General features: G+C 47.5%; 1 long non-coding RNA gene across 1 annotated transcript; it reads left to right on the forward strand.

Moving 5' to 3' along the window:
- The first annotated feature begins 286 nt into the window (after positions 1 to 286).
- On the forward strand, positions 287 to 7,095 carry LOC107402566 (uncharacterized). Its single transcript, XR_001579750.3, has 2 exons — positions 287 to 6,133; positions 6,872 to 7,095. It is a non-coding gene; the product is annotated as an uncharacterized LOC107402566 (long non-coding RNA).
- The last annotated feature ends 8,223 nt before the right edge of the window (positions 7,096 to 15,318 follow it).

The raw sequence follows: 15,318 nt of genomic DNA on the forward strand, positions 1-15,318 counted from the left end.
TTTCAGTTTTAAAAGTTGAAACACCTTCACATCTACCATCAATCTGTTGCCTTGGTCCTTTATTAAACATCATTTTATTGTGTTTTATTTATGCCACACACACAGAGGAGAGAGAGAGAGAGAGAGAGAGAGAGAGAGAGAGAGAGAGAGAGAGAGAGAGAGAACCAACCACCATCACCACTAATAACAACAGCAAAATGTCCCTCTCAATATCACTTTCACATTCACATTTACCTCTGGAGGTCAGAATGTCACCTGTGCACAAGTTATCCTAACTCTTCACGCCACCCTCTGCTGTCACCAGACTCTGTGGTACATCAGTGGGTGACAGGAGAATCTCATTTCTACTTCAAGATTGTCCTAGGAATCAATGGACCTCTCTTATGTCATACAGTTTACAACACTTGTTAAGGTGCTCAGTGGTTAAGAGCACGTGTTGCTCTTGCAGAAGACCTGGGTTCAGTTCCCAGAACCTACATGGCAGCTCAGAACCATCTGTAACTCCAGTTCCGAAAGATGCAACACCCTCTTCTGTCCCCATGGGCACTGCACACACATGGGGCACATACACACATGCAGGCAAACACACATACACACAAAACTAGCCACCTCCCTGTTTGCTAAGCCAGTGCTCCCACACTCTGCCATTCATTATTCTTAAAGTGGCCCTCATGCATGGATTCATTTGGGAAGAACTTACATTTCCTGTATTGCAATGAACATCGTCCTAAGTCTCATCACCTTTAATAAAAGTTAGAATTTTGTCATTAAATGTTTTTCACATTCTTTGTTAGACCTTTCCCAAGGAAACAAACTCATATTTTTTAGCCCTGAAAGGAGCGCCTGTTTCTCCTATTCTGCCTTCTAGTTAGCTGTAAAGCACACTGGATTTTTCACAAGTGATCCTTGTGGCTAATGACTTTGCTGGTGTTTTATTTTCTTGATTCTGTTGCGTTCCCATGTCTGAAGGAGACTTTGGACTATATTAAGTAACTGTGTTTTCTCAACACCGTGTCTTGTTCCAGATCATAAAATAAGGTTATGAATGGCCTCCCTATTAATATATATATATTCATAGCAAATTTGTGATATATAGACTTTATCAAAGTTAAGGAGTCCCCAGCTGTATGGCCGTTTCTTTAATAGATTTCGTGATTTTGAGTGGCACTTGATTGTTCATGAATTTACTTCTAGAGTTAATCTACCTGTATATTATATGCTTTAAAATATGCTCTTGGATTCAGGGAGTTAATATTTAATAATTAGGAAATCCAAATCAGGTAGACAATAATTTTATTTTACCACCTTATCAGATCTTGAAGCCAAATATCAACCAACACCATAAAACACAGCAGGCAGAGTCCTCTTCCTGTTTTCTGAAATATTTTGGCTCCTTGCAACTAGCCTGTGCAAATGCAGATATGGACCTTTTATCCAGGGCATATGGCATGGCCTTAGTTTTTAGTTCTTTTCATTGCTCTGTGCTGTAGACTACATTATGTATATTGTACATATTCTCCAAATCACACAGGGGTTTAAAAGGTCTTGCCTTCTTCCTTACTATATTAATCTCTTACTCTTTCTAATCTGTTATGTGAGTCAGCCCCTGCTCCTTCCCAATCCTCCATTCTCTTTCTATGTTACTTATTCCTGGTCACTTTTGCAAATGCCTTGTTTTAGTTTGGCTAAATGTCTCAATGTCACTACTCTCTGCTTCATTAATTTATGTCCTCATTTTCATGGCTTGATTTCTTATTACTTGCATCCTGTAATTGTGTGGTCCTGTTTCTAGCAACCTCAGTTGAGTGACTTGTCTTTTTGTCTGGTGATGGGCACACATCCATCTAAGCACTGATCTCTCTTCTCCCAGACGTCAGGTCAGGTCTCTTTCTTTACTCTTCTTCACTGTCTTGAATTCCTCCATATAAACACCTCTTTAGCTACGAATTATTTTCAGAGTGGTGAGAATCCTCATAAACGGAACCTCTATTAGTAATTACTGATTTATGCCATTTCGATCCGAGGCTCTCCTTACCCTCATTACTGTGGTAGCTTAGTAGATCTTTGCTGCTGTTCATCTTTGTTTGGCTGCTTAGGGTTTTGTTTGGAGGTTTTGTTGTCGTCTGTTGTTTTGTTTTTTAAGGCAAGGTCTCATTATGGAGCTCACCCTGACCTTAAACTCTCAAACCTCCTGCCTCAGTCTCCCAAGTGCTGGGATTACAAACGTGCACGACCAGAGCCTGAGAAGTTTTGTTATGTTGGGTTTTGTTGTTGTATTGCCCTCAGAGGTACAGAAAAAGGTGTAGGATCCCCTAGAACTGGAGTTAGGAATAGTTGTGAGGCACAGTGTAGGTGCTGGGAACAGAAGCGGGGTCTCTGCAAGAGCAGCCAGTGCTCTTAACCACCGAGTCATCCTTCCAGACCATTCTTTGGTTTCCTGTCTGTTGGTTAGTTCATTTCAGAGAGGTTTTTGTTGTTGGTTTGGTTTGGTTTTGGGGGGTGAATGGGTTGTTTGCCTTTTCTTTCTCTAGGTTCATATTCCTAAATTTTACCATAGTGCTATCTAGAAAGTTTTTTTTTTAATTTTACCTATGACCTCTTCCAATGTGAAGTCTTGTTCTTTATTTCTTTTTTGTTTTGTTTGTTTGTTTTTTGTTTGTTTGTTTGTTTTTTGAGACAGGGTTTCTCTGTGTAGCTTTGGAGCCTGCCTGGAACTTGCTCTGTAGACCAAGCTGGCCTCGAACTCAGAGATCTGCATGTCTCTGCCTTCCAAGTGATGGGATTAAAGGCGTGCACCACCACTGCCCAGCTCTTTGCTTTTTTTAATATTTAGTCGTTATACACATTCATATCTCCTCTGCTGAGACATCTTTCATGGACCTTGGCATTTCTTTCCCACCTAGTCTCCATCCTGGGTTCTCCCCTCATCTCTCTCCACTAATCCCCTCAGAGACCAAACCCCACCTTCAGGCTCGTCGAAACGTTCTTGGGGCCTTTGGCTCCTCTGTCCCACGCTGGTGCCGAGTCATCTACCCAAGCTGGTGGGTCTTTAGAACTGCTTGCTCTTTCTGTTTCCTTCTTTGAAGACACAGTGTCCGTTCCAAATTCATATTTGCTCCGCTCATTACTGCTGCCCCTCCCAGCGCTCTCCAACAGCTGGCTCCTCCCCTGTGGACCACGTGGCCAGGGACAACCACAGTGAAGGCAAAGAGGTCCTTGTCTCAGGACAGAGCCTCCAGCAGGGCCACCTGGCCTCAGAGGTGGCCCTGCGCTCCCAGGAGCCCCACTCTCAAGGAATCTCCCAGCTAGGTGCTTCTCCTTCTCAAACCGCTTTTACCTGGGCTTGGGGAAGAATCAAAATGGGAGAAAGTAATGGTTAGTGTTCCGTTGTTAACCTGACAGAATCTGAAATGGCCTGAGAGATAGCCTCCATGTGCACCTATAAGGCATTAATTATTCAGCTTGCCTCTGAGCGTGCCTGTGCAGGGGTTGTCTAGATTAGGTTAACTGAGGGAGAGAAAAGAGAAGGCTAGCTGAGCCTGAGCGCTCACCACTCTCCTTCCTGACTCCAGGGGCAATGCCCAGCTGCTTCAGGCTGCTGCTGCCTTGACTTGCCCGCCATGATGGACAGCACCCTGCGACTGTGAGCCAAGATCAACTCGTCTTCTCTGAACTGCCTCTGTCAGGGTATTTTCTCATGGAAACCCAAACTGATACAGGGACTCCGCCCTGTTCCTCTTGCCTTTGCTCCAGTCCAGCTCACTTCACCCTGTCTTGATGCTGACCTAAATCCAGAGGCTGGAGTGTATCTATATCTGCAGAGCTACATTTCCATCCAGGGCGACAAAAAGAGGGTACCGCCTCATGCGGAAAGTCCCTCCTTCCCTCAGCCTGGGTTCCTCTCTGCACATGCTCTACATCATTTCTACCTGAAGTTGCTTCTTTTGCTTGCATCTTCAGTTGCAGTGGGGACAAAGGCCAGCATCTCGACTTGTTGGCCAATTTTTTTCTGGAAGTGAGGTGGTTCCTTCTACCTGTCAATCAAGGTCCCTTCTGGAGCCAGAGACCAATCCGGATGATGTTGCCAAGTCCTAAAGATGAGACCCCGGGGAGGAAGGCTGGGTAGAGCCTGTGGCCTGTGGCCTCTCACCACAAGAGCCTTGCTCAGCTTTCCTGCCCCTCTTTCTAGCCATGTTGTAACCTGACACTTGAGTCCATAGTCCACTGCCTCAGTTTCCCTGCACTCCAAAAGAAATCAGAAACAGAAAGTGGCAAAGGAAAGTGAATTTTCTAGAGTTTGGACAAACAGGGGGAGAGAAAGAACCCACTCTCCCACTGCTGTGTCTCTGGCAGTGAATTTTAGGAGGAGACAAAGGCCAGGTGACACACAGATTTGGCTGTGAGGAACAGCTGACCGTCTTTTCCTGGGAGAGAGTGACGAAGCCCCAGGCTGCCTCCATTCTCAGATGGAAGGGTCTGTTCCAAAGTTCCAAGTTACACTATTACCACAGGCATCTCTCAAGCAGTATTTGTCCAGCACTGGCTGCCCAAAGCCACCAGCTTTCCCTGGCAGGAGTCTCCACTCTCCATTGCCTTCCATGTAACCCTCTCTGTCCTCTGTCTCTCCCCACAGAATTCTCTAAAGTTATCTGGGAGGCCTTTCTTTCCTCATAGACAAAACTGTGAGGTCCACAAGGTCACACAGTACACAATGGTGGGTTATGCAGTGAGTGTCTGCAGAGACTTTTCTCTGGTGGCTTAATGTCTTCTCCGGGCCTCTCCTGCCTCCTAACCCTTAAGGAGGAGTGTTCCCCAAGTCCTCAGCTCCACCCTGCCCTCTGTGGCCTTTTGATCCTGACTTCCTCAGCACTTTTCCATAGTGACTTTGTAACCCTGGACTTCTGCCTCTGCACGTCTTCCTCAGAGTGCTTTCCTTTGAATCTCGCATCTACCTGGCCCTCTCTAAGGTGGCCATTCCCTTCAAGTCCACTGTCACTGTGGTTGACAAAAGACCATGAGCAGTCACTGTAATTTCCCCAACTGGCCCTGCAGCCTCTGCTCTTCCCTTCCCCCACCCAGTCTCTGAAATGCAGACGAGCAGATATTTCACAAACAACAGTCTATAGCACCCTTCTGTGCAAGGCTGCCCATTCGTTGGCTTCAAAATCAATTCACAACAAGGCAGTTAGGATGGCAGCCTAAGCTCTGATACCCCATCCCCGCACTGTCTCTGCCTCTGGTGAGGGGTTGTTGCTCATCTCCCAAGAGGCTGTGACCCTGCTTCTCTTCAGTACTTCTGGAACCTTGCCGATTGCTCCCCCGACTAGGGTGTAAACACCTTGTCCTTCGCTTCTGTTTTTCTAACAGCTCTCAGAGTGTTCCGACCTACAGTAGAAATACTGGATGAAGGAATGAATCAATGCTCTGCTCTGTAGTTCAAAACCTGCCTCAAGTATATTTGTTATGGTGACATCTTGGTGTCAGAGTGGAAGGTCAGATAAATGTTTTTAAATTGTTATTTGACAAGTTCAAAAACAGGGAAGGGGGGCTGGAGAGATGGCTCAAAGGTTAAGAGCACCGACTGGTCTTCCAGAGGTCCTGAGTTCAATTCCCAGCAACCACATGGTGGCTCACAACCATCTGTAATAAGATCTGGCGCCCTCCTCTGTATACATAATAAATAAATAAATCTTTAAAAAAAAAAAACAGGGAAGGGACAAAGGTCTGGGGAAGAAATGGACTGCTTATTGGCTAGCTACTTACGGCTTCTGAGTAGGCATCTTTAGGAAATGCTACGCCATCTAATCACTACTGGAAAACTCCAAGAGGTTGTTTGCTTTGTTTCTTCCTGTACCAGGGAATAGAACTCAGAGCCTGTGTGCTAGACAAGTACTCTAGGAGATAAGGGCTATCCAACTGTTATATTTGTCACCCCATTGATCATCAGGATTAACGCGGCTGATTTGCTGAGCTAAGCAGGTGTCCACTTCCTCTCTCACTGCTCGTGTGTACCTTTTGCAAGCTGTACTCGATTGAAGAGGACAGTCTTTCCTAATAGAAGAGGCCCACTCTTTGGTCAAGGGTATATGAGGATCTGGATTCCCCGGGAAGAACCTCTAAACAAGCTCCTAAGGTAAGTGCTCTGCCACTGAGTTAGATCTGCAGTGCCCTAAATAGTGTGCAACCAGTGTTTTTATCCATTGTGTAGCTCTGGGGTTAAAGTATAGAAAAGGTATTTTCGCTGAGGACTCATAACTAAATGGCCGCAGCCCCGTGTTGTGCATGCATGAGCCCCTGTGTCACCCCAAATCCATGCTCTTTCCAACATATTAGGCCACATGATTGCCTGAGTAACCATATGGGTTGAAGGGGCTGGGGAGATGGCAGAAAGGTCAACAGCAACACTAATGTCAGCGCCAGACATTTCAGCTAGCATGCTTACAGAGATCCAGACATGGTTCCGTGGGCCACTCAGAGGCCACGCTGCCCAGCTCTGTGTCCAGTGGGACATGTCCATGAGAGCAGTAAGGGTGATGGTGATTTCAGGGGCTTAAGATGTTTGGAGGTGTCATTTCAGAGAGGTGTCTCCCAAGAGGTAGAAGGGGGTCTGATGTCTGCTCTCTACAAGGAAGGGTTTTCTGGCCTATGTGCAAGGAGATGTCTACACAAGTGTGGGGAGATAGTCCCTGCACATCACCCCTACTGGGACAGAGTTCTGTGGGCACCAGTATCTGTCAGGCTTTGGGAGGAAAGGCATGAAGGGAAGCAGCAGTCATCACTAGTGTGTCCCTGCCAGCAAGCCTGTGGTCTGATTCACTCACGGACATTAATTAGACAACATAATGATTTTTTTCTTTCACTTTTTCCCAAGGTGTCAGAGATGAAGGTTCCTAAGTGTGGTTTGAACAGATCAATTTTTTAGCGGAACTACCTTCTATGAGCCAAATATGGCTTCCTCAGGCTGTCCAGAACTAACAACAGGCTTTCTTCTGTTTTGCTTTCTGCTTGGAAGAAAACCAATGATCTTTCACACCATCTTTAAATTCAATGGTACTAATGCATATAACCAAATAAACTTGCATCATTAAAACAGAATATTTCTGGGATGGTTTCTAGAGATTTGTTTCCATTCTTGTTTTTTTCTTATCTTGTTCCTTTTATTTATTTTCAATCAATAAAATGGCCCTCCTGTACTGCCTTGCACTCTGATGGTCTGAGATCAGGGACTCATAGGCAGTCTAGCTATCCCAAGTTCCTCATCTGTGTCCGAGGCAGCAGCAGATAGCCAATTGATGTCCAGGTAGCTATTGCTGCTGTATTCCTTCATTACCCAATAAATCCAAAGGCACTGAGGCATTTGTCCCGGGTCCTGTTGGGGGACCTCAGGCATCATTGTAATGACTGATAGAGAAAGTCATACCCCAGAACTGCAGTCTGGCCCTGCAGAGGCTTTGGAGAGTCAGACACTAGAATTAGAAATGAGCTCAGGGAACATAGTGTTATATCCAGATGAAGAAACTGAGGTACGCACAGCTTAAAGGAGGACTGTTCCACCCCAACTCCATGTATGAGTCTGCTATAGACAGTACCCCAGCTCAATGTGCCTCTAATTCTTCATCCCCACCACCCCTCAAGAGATGGAAACCACTTCCCTAGGCTACAGTTCAGTGACGTTTTCCACAGAGACACCTTCAAAATGGCCCACCATGGTGGTAGCCTTGGCCTTGGTCTCTGGTTACTCAGCTTAGTTCTTCATGAAGTTAATGGCTCTGCTTTTCTGTAAGTCAACAAGTTCTTTATAGTTTGTATTAATGTGCACGTGTGCTGCCTGTGCTTGTGTGTGTGGTGCATGTATAGTGTGTGGGTGTGCATGTGTGGGTGGTGTCTATGTGTGAGGTGCATGTGCAAATGTGTCCACAGATGCACATAGCTGTGAACACATGGAGGCCCGAGGAGGACACCGGGTGTCCCTCCCCATTACTTGCTGTCTTCTTCCCTTAAGAGTTGTCTCCTGGGGTTACTGAAACATGAGACCACAGCCAGCTTTTTATGTGGGTGCTGGGAGTTTGGACTCAAGAGACCATGCTTACAGACAAGTGCCCTACTCCTTGGGCCGTCTCCCACCTCCATAGTTTTTGTCTTTTGATGTTTGGATGAAATGCTGTGTCTTGAAGAGTCTCCCCCATAGACAGAGCAATGCAGGGAAGATGGGTGTTGGGGCGGGAGCCCCAACGGTCCATTTGTCCCCAGGAATGCCCCTCTGACAATTGCGCCTGGAAACTAACAGAAGTGTCAGAAGCAGTACCTGGACCTTGGGAAAGGCCCCACCACTGATGACAGCCAAACCCACAACAGCCTCATGCTGGCCCTGTGCTTGCTCTCAGTGCTGAGCATCCGGAGGATGAGAGTCCACCCAGTTTCCGGGAAGGATGCGTAGGGTGAACAGGGCAGGAGAGCTGGCCCTTAGGGAACCCATGCTTCAGTGTGAGATGGTTACCACCATGGCAGAGCCTGGAGCATGGTCAGCCAGATGAGTGTCTTTCTGTCCTTCTGGACCACAAGATAATGGTGGCATGGGAGACTGCAGAGACAGGTCCCTGAGCACCCCACTGCAGGGAATAAACGCTGGTGCCTATGCCGGCAGTCTACTGGAATGGACATTTTGGTTTAACCAAGCGTGTTCCGAAGCTAAATTTAAGACATGGAGGAGGAGGAGGAGTGGGTGGGCTCTCTACTGGAAGATAAGGAGGGTGCCTACATTTTCCTTGTCCTTCACACAGAGCCTTCTTGGTACCTCAGCCCCACAGTGGAATACCTGGGGTGTGATATGGGCTCATTTTATTTAGCTTTGTTCTGAGTTTGGGAGACAGGATCTCTCTCTGCGGCCCAAGCGGGCCTTCAACTCACAGATGTCTTCCTACTTCACCTCCCAAGTGCTGGGCCCAGTGCTGAGTCAGTACGGACCACCTCGCCTGCCTGGGATAGCACTGCTTACTTGCTCATTCGGGTCACTGGCATTTCAGCTTTTTGTTTAGATACACGTGCAGTGGATGCTCTGCTCTGGCTCCAGAGTTTTGGCCGACACCTCACTGACGTACCCCCACCTACAGAGCTTGCATCCATCCTGACACCAAGTGAAGCCATGAACATTAGAGCCAAGACTCTTGGGTCCAATCACAGAATCTGACTCTGGCCAACTTAGAAATGGAATTCTGGGGAGGAAATACGGTGTCTCCCAGGACTGACCAGACACACGGGGGGAGGAAGCCAAGTTTGAGCCAGGCACGGCAGCATGTGCCTGTAATCCCAACACTCGACAGGAGGATTACCAGTTTGGGTCCAGCCTGGACTACATAGTGAGTCCCTGTCTCGGGGTACAAGCCACAGAAAGAATACAAGCTACATTTATTCTACAGGAAGATCCTGACCTGGACTGCACAGTGAGCAGCAACAGTGGCATTTTCCACACTTCCGCTGCCTCTGCTGCCCTCAGATCAAAGACCATCCCACCCCAATCTCACATGGGCAGCTCACTCGTCACTTTAGGGCCCTCGGGGGCCTTTGTTGGCTTCCTGGCCTGGCCACCAGCAGCAGTGGCAGCGGCGGCGGCGGCGGCGGCGGCGGCAGCTCATACAGTGGAGATCCCCATCATAGGAAGGCTACTCAAATGCCGGGCAACCAGAACAAACAGAAAGTCTTCCACACAGAGGCCAGTGAGGGGTACAGGAGGGAGGTGAAAAGGCCCAGTCTCATCATTCAGTGTCCCAAAGGCAGCAAGAAATGTCACCTCTCTTAAGGTTGCTTCACCCAGTGAATCGGGACATGCTTTGTTGGCTGAAAGACACAGCCAACCAGCCTCCTATTTATTTACTGGGTAATGAGAGGCCAATTAAGCAGGCAAGGTATAGGTCCCCTGCAGCTAACCACACCATCCAAGTGGACCTGGATTCTGTCAGCTCAGCCTTGAATAAATCCTCCTTGGGTCTTGGTCTCCCAGCTGTTGCCAGCATTTCAGGGCTCTGTGGACCTGTATTTGAGGAAGTGAAGGGCTGTGTAAATGTTGACTGCTAATAACAAACCATCCACAGAACGTGTGTGCATCACCTGGGCAACCCAGTGGCTTTAACAATCTTAAGTGGCTCTTGTTCTGATTCATTGCAATCTATGCATTTAACTCCCAGAACAAATTTAGCCCTCAAAATATCTTGGTACATTTTCTACCCACCCCTTAACATTTAAACACTCAATCTTCCACGCCACTTCAACATCTCTGCATCACCTGCTCCCCAGCACACCCGCGTCCTTTTCTCCTCCAGCCACCAGCCTGTCCCCCCACCCTTCCTCCACAGGGGACCAAAGCCACCAGAGCAAGGCTTGCTGGGCCTGCTCCAGCAGAACACGGAGGGCAGAAGGAAGGATGCCACTAGGGAAGCAGAGGAGCTGAAACAGGGTCAGAGTCAAAGTCAACAACTACAAAACCCCCACCCACCCACCCACCCGCTGTGGGCATGAAGATCGACACAGGACCCCGTTTTCAGCATCTGTCTCATTCTTTCCAGTCACTGACTTGAGCCCTGGCATCAGCGGCAGTGAGGTCATCTCCAGGCTCATTGGAGCTCAAAGCGCATCAGAAAAATGATGGAGCTGCTTTACTGGAAACATTTGCCTTAGCGATGCGTGGTCCAGGCCTCACTAACTCTTTTTTTTTTTTTTTTTTTTTTTAGCACAAATTTTCCCTCTCCAGGATTTGAAACACAGGGTTAAGGTAAAATAGGTGAGTTGCTAAAGAGAAGGCTGAAGAGTCTTCCAAGTGTTTGCAGCAGAGAAACGAGGACCTTGAGGGATGTTTGCCTCCTCTGAGAGCCTCAGCCATGGGCTCCTCCACACTTGGCCAGCGCTCTGATGGGAAACGGTTTCAGAACAGCAGGGACTACCATCTCCAAAGCTCATAAAAGGGATAGAAAACATTTCTCGAGTACTTGATACTTGCCAGGAACTGTTCTAAGTATTTGCACATGAATTAACTCAGTTAATCTTCACAACCCTATGGAGGAGAGAGGATTATTTTTATTCATCTTATAGAAGGAAAAAATTCAGGTGCAACGACATTAGGTAACTGGTCCTGAGCTCCCCTTCAAGCTCACAAAGCACCCACAAGGTGCCCAGAAGGCAAAATAAACCAAAGCAATGGGATTTTGTCCCTTCATCCCCACGTCTCTTTCCAGGTGCCCCTCCCGGGATGGGAAGATTAATTCCATCTGTGAGGGTGGGGTGGGATCAGGATGCAGCAAGTAGGATCACCCCCCTCCCCCATGAAACTCAAGCCAGGATCAGGTCACCAATCCCTTTTAAACTATATGAAACCGCTTTGTTTTCAAGGCACCAGAAGTTCTTTCTGTCCTGGCTCCTGGGTCCTCCCTCACTCGCCTCAAACATTTCTATCTCCAAAGTGGAGCACTTCTCATATCCTTTAAAAGACACTTCCCAAACCCACAGAGTCCTTCTTTTTAGGTAAACAACACAAGAGCGGATGCTCTTCCATGTTCCCCACACTCTCTCAGATCTACTTATTCAGAACAACCAGGGTTTTTGAAATGTTAACCCTTGCTAGCCTGGCCTATGAGAAACTGTCCAAATCCTCCAGCCTGGTGAAAGGCGAGATTCACTCTGTGGTTTCAGGCCTATGTTGATGTGAACTAAATAAAAACCTCTTTTCTTTATAAGTTACCCAGCCTTGGATGTATCAAACCCACCATCAGAGAACACAGAGGGATGTACACATGCAGCCTAGTATTCCGCTCATGCTCACAATTAAGATGCATGTTCCCATGTCACTCAGCATGATGCAGACAGTCTCAGAAGCTGGCCCTAATCTAGATAATCCTCACAAGCGTGCCCAGAGGCCTGCTTTATAGGTGACTCCAGAGTCTGTCAAGTTGACTGTTAACACTACCAATCATCTACCTAACTTTCTGATGCACCCCATCCCCCTTCCTGGACACTTATACCGCTGTACACACTGTACACAATGTATGCTGTGCATTTCATTTGTTTATTTTTTGCTGGTTGTGCCTCGTGTTGCTTGGGTTTTGTCAACTTGACACAAGATCAGGTCATCTGAGAAGAGGGGACCTCATTGAGGAAACGCTCCCATCAGATTGGCTTGTAAACAGGTCTGTAGGGTATTTTTTTTTTTGATTGATTGGTTGGTTGGTTAGTTGATTGATGATTGATATAGGAGGATCAACTCCACTGTGGATGGTACTATCCCCTGGGGCAGCTGGCCATGGGTTATAAAAATAAATAAATAAATAAATAAATACATAAATACATAAATACATAAATACATAAATACATAAGTACATAAGTACATAAATACATAAATAAATATGCAACCTGAGCAAGCCATGAGGATCAAGCCAAAAATCAGGGCCCCTCTACGGTCTCCACCTCAGTTCCTGCCTCTAGGTCCCTGCCTTGAGTTCCTCCTTGACTTCTTTTCATAACAGACCCACAACTGTAAGGTGAGATACACCCTTCCTCCCAAGTCGCTTTCGGTCATGATGTTTTGTCACAGAGAAAGAAACCCGACCAATGCACTCCTCCAGTGCATTGTAAGCTCCACGAGAGACATTTTGATTGTCTTGTCCACTGCTCTGCTTAGAACAGCATCTAACATGTGACATACGCAATGGGATGTCGTCCAGTGTTACTGTGTTAGGAGCAGGGCTTGCTCATGGAGATCCAGGGGAGCACACAGCCATTCTATAGAATGTCATTCCATCAATGGCTTCATAGGTAAGCAGATGTTCCCTAATTGCCCTGGATTGTGTCCTCCGTCAGCAGCAGGGACGGAGAAAACGCAGCCCGGGCTTGTTACTCTCTGTGCCTCAGTCTAATCAGCCCTGTGTACTCCATCCTGTGCAGAATAAGATCTGAGCGTGGTTTGGATCCCACAACTAAGGAGCCATTATGTAGTGTGCGGCCCTGCAAGCAGGAGGATTGCAGGGCCTCCTGGGGCTGCGGCTGCAATTAGTGCCCTCAGGCAATTATGGCCTGGCTTCTGCCGCCTTCCCCCGCCCTCACTGCTTCTTTCTTGGCTCCCACACCAGGCCAGCACAGGAACACACTGCCTTGGACAGTGTTCCAGCTCTCACCTAAACGTTGGAACCGACAATCAGCTGAGTCTCCAATGCAGGCAGCGGGAGCAGCTTGATCAGTCCCCCCTCCGAGTCCACGACAGCACTGCCCCTGGACCCTTCCTAACCAACCCCCACCACACACACACACACACACACACACACACGTTCTTCAAGCCTGCACATTCCCATGCCTTGTCTCCCTTTCCTTCGGAGGTGTCACATTGCCCAGCCAGCTCCTAAGTGGCATTCTTTCTTTTCTGTGACTCAAAAACACTAAATATGTGGCATCCAGAACTTGGTATGGCTGTGGCTATGGACTGACACTTGGTCCACTGTATCCTTGGGTTAAATATCTGTGGTTTCAACCACACCGTGAATCTAAAGGTTCTAGAAAAATGTCTATACCTATCACATATAAACTTCCTCCCCATTACTTATCCCTAAATAGTACAGTGTAGCAAGCATTCACATTGTATTACTCATAATTCATAATTAGAGAGATTTAAAATGTGTGTGTGTGTGTGTGTGTGTGTGTGTGTGTGTGTGTGTGTAACATGCAACTGCTGTGCCATTTTATAGAAGGGACTTGAGTGTCCTCAGGTGTCGCTGTCTAAGAGTCGGTGTCTGGTGAATGCTGGGGGGGACTTATTTCTCCCCCTCTCAGCAGAAACCCCTAGAGGCTGGTACTGTTTCCTTTTGCTCCTGTGCCTAGCATAAGGTTTGGTATACAGGAGGATAGTGAATTTGGGGTTATAATAAACAAGAGAAGGAAGGAGAATGGGGGGCAGGGAGGGAATGCTTTCAAAGGGCTAGTCCAAGAATGGTGGGCGAGGGGACATTGTGACAAAAGAACAGAGTCTGGGAAAGGAGGTGTTTCCTGTCCTGGGCAAGGGTCCGACAGGACCCATGTGGCATGTGAGCCTGGATCGTGGTTCACCAGCCATAACTCTGAACAATGGGGTCGCCACACTGGGACTCACCTTTGTCACCTGAGTAGGTGGCGGGCAGCTTCAAGAAGTTGTCAGAGTCCCTCCAGTTTAGTATGTTACAGCTTTCAAACCAATTCTTGGCTGGCAAATTTGATACTTTTAGAAAATATGCCTCCTGTCCACATCTTAGATTGCCCAAGGGTTTCCCCTTGTGGGACAACTAAGGGCAAAGCTTGCAACCACTCGTCTAGACTGAGTTATGAGCCAATGGATCACGGCCCTGGGCGACATTGGCTCTCATAGAATGACCCTGGCCAGCAGAGTCCTGGGATTCACTCCAAGCAGGACTCCACAGCTTTGAAACCCTCGCACAAACGCTTAACTGACTCTTCATGTTCTGGGTGATGGAGGGGAGCGAATTGAGCGCCACTGTACTTCAGGGGAGGAAAGTACCTGGGGATCAAGAAAGACGAGATCAGAGAGATGAAATGAATTGTGTCGTATGTGATCTCAAATATCATATTGCTCTTGTCTTGCCTGGAGCAAAAGAGATGAGAAAACGGCTCCAGATAATACAGTAGTGAAAGGGAGGAGTAGATGCTGCCCGACCCAGAGGAAATCCCAGCTGTGACTCTCACCATCCCTGGAGCCTTGGCCTCTTCATCCGAAGGGGTCAGAGTGGGTTGAGGGGGGCACAGTGACAGAATACTTGACAAACATGAGTGAAACTCTGGGTTCAGACCCCCAGCACCACAAGAAAACAAAAATGTTCTTGCCGGGTTTGGTGGCATAGACCTGTAGCACCTGGAAATAGGAGTATCCCAAGTCAACCTGGGCTACATAGCAAGAACAATGAAGGGCATATATGAGGGAGGGCTGGTGAGGTAATACATCCCATAGTGATATCACAGCCTTGCTAGTTTGTGTGTGGCCACTCTATGGCAACGTCACCTATTGATGTGTATCACAGAATATGGCCTGTCATCAAGCAGCATGTGACTAAATGTGAGTGATCACAGCACCTACTTCAAGGGGTTACAGTGGGAGAATAGACTGAGTGACACAATTCTCATATATAGATGCTGAGACTGTTGAAGGAATGACTGATGGAGGACAGACACACAGCCTCAAGCATCCGTCCACAGACTGCTTACTAACTGCAAAGCAAAACACCTCCATCATGCAGGCTCCCGGAAAACCGTCCTGTAGCCCAGGGAGCCCCGCATCCTCAAGGAGGGGACATGGTG

The sequence above is a fragment of the Peromyscus maniculatus genome, chromosome 3 (genome assembly GCF_049852395.1).
Source record: "Peromyscus maniculatus bairdii isolate BWxNUB_F1_BW_parent chromosome 3, HU_Pman_BW_mat_3.1, whole genome shotgun sequence".
NCBI lineage: Eukaryota > Metazoa > Chordata > Mammalia > Rodentia > Cricetidae > Peromyscus > Peromyscus maniculatus.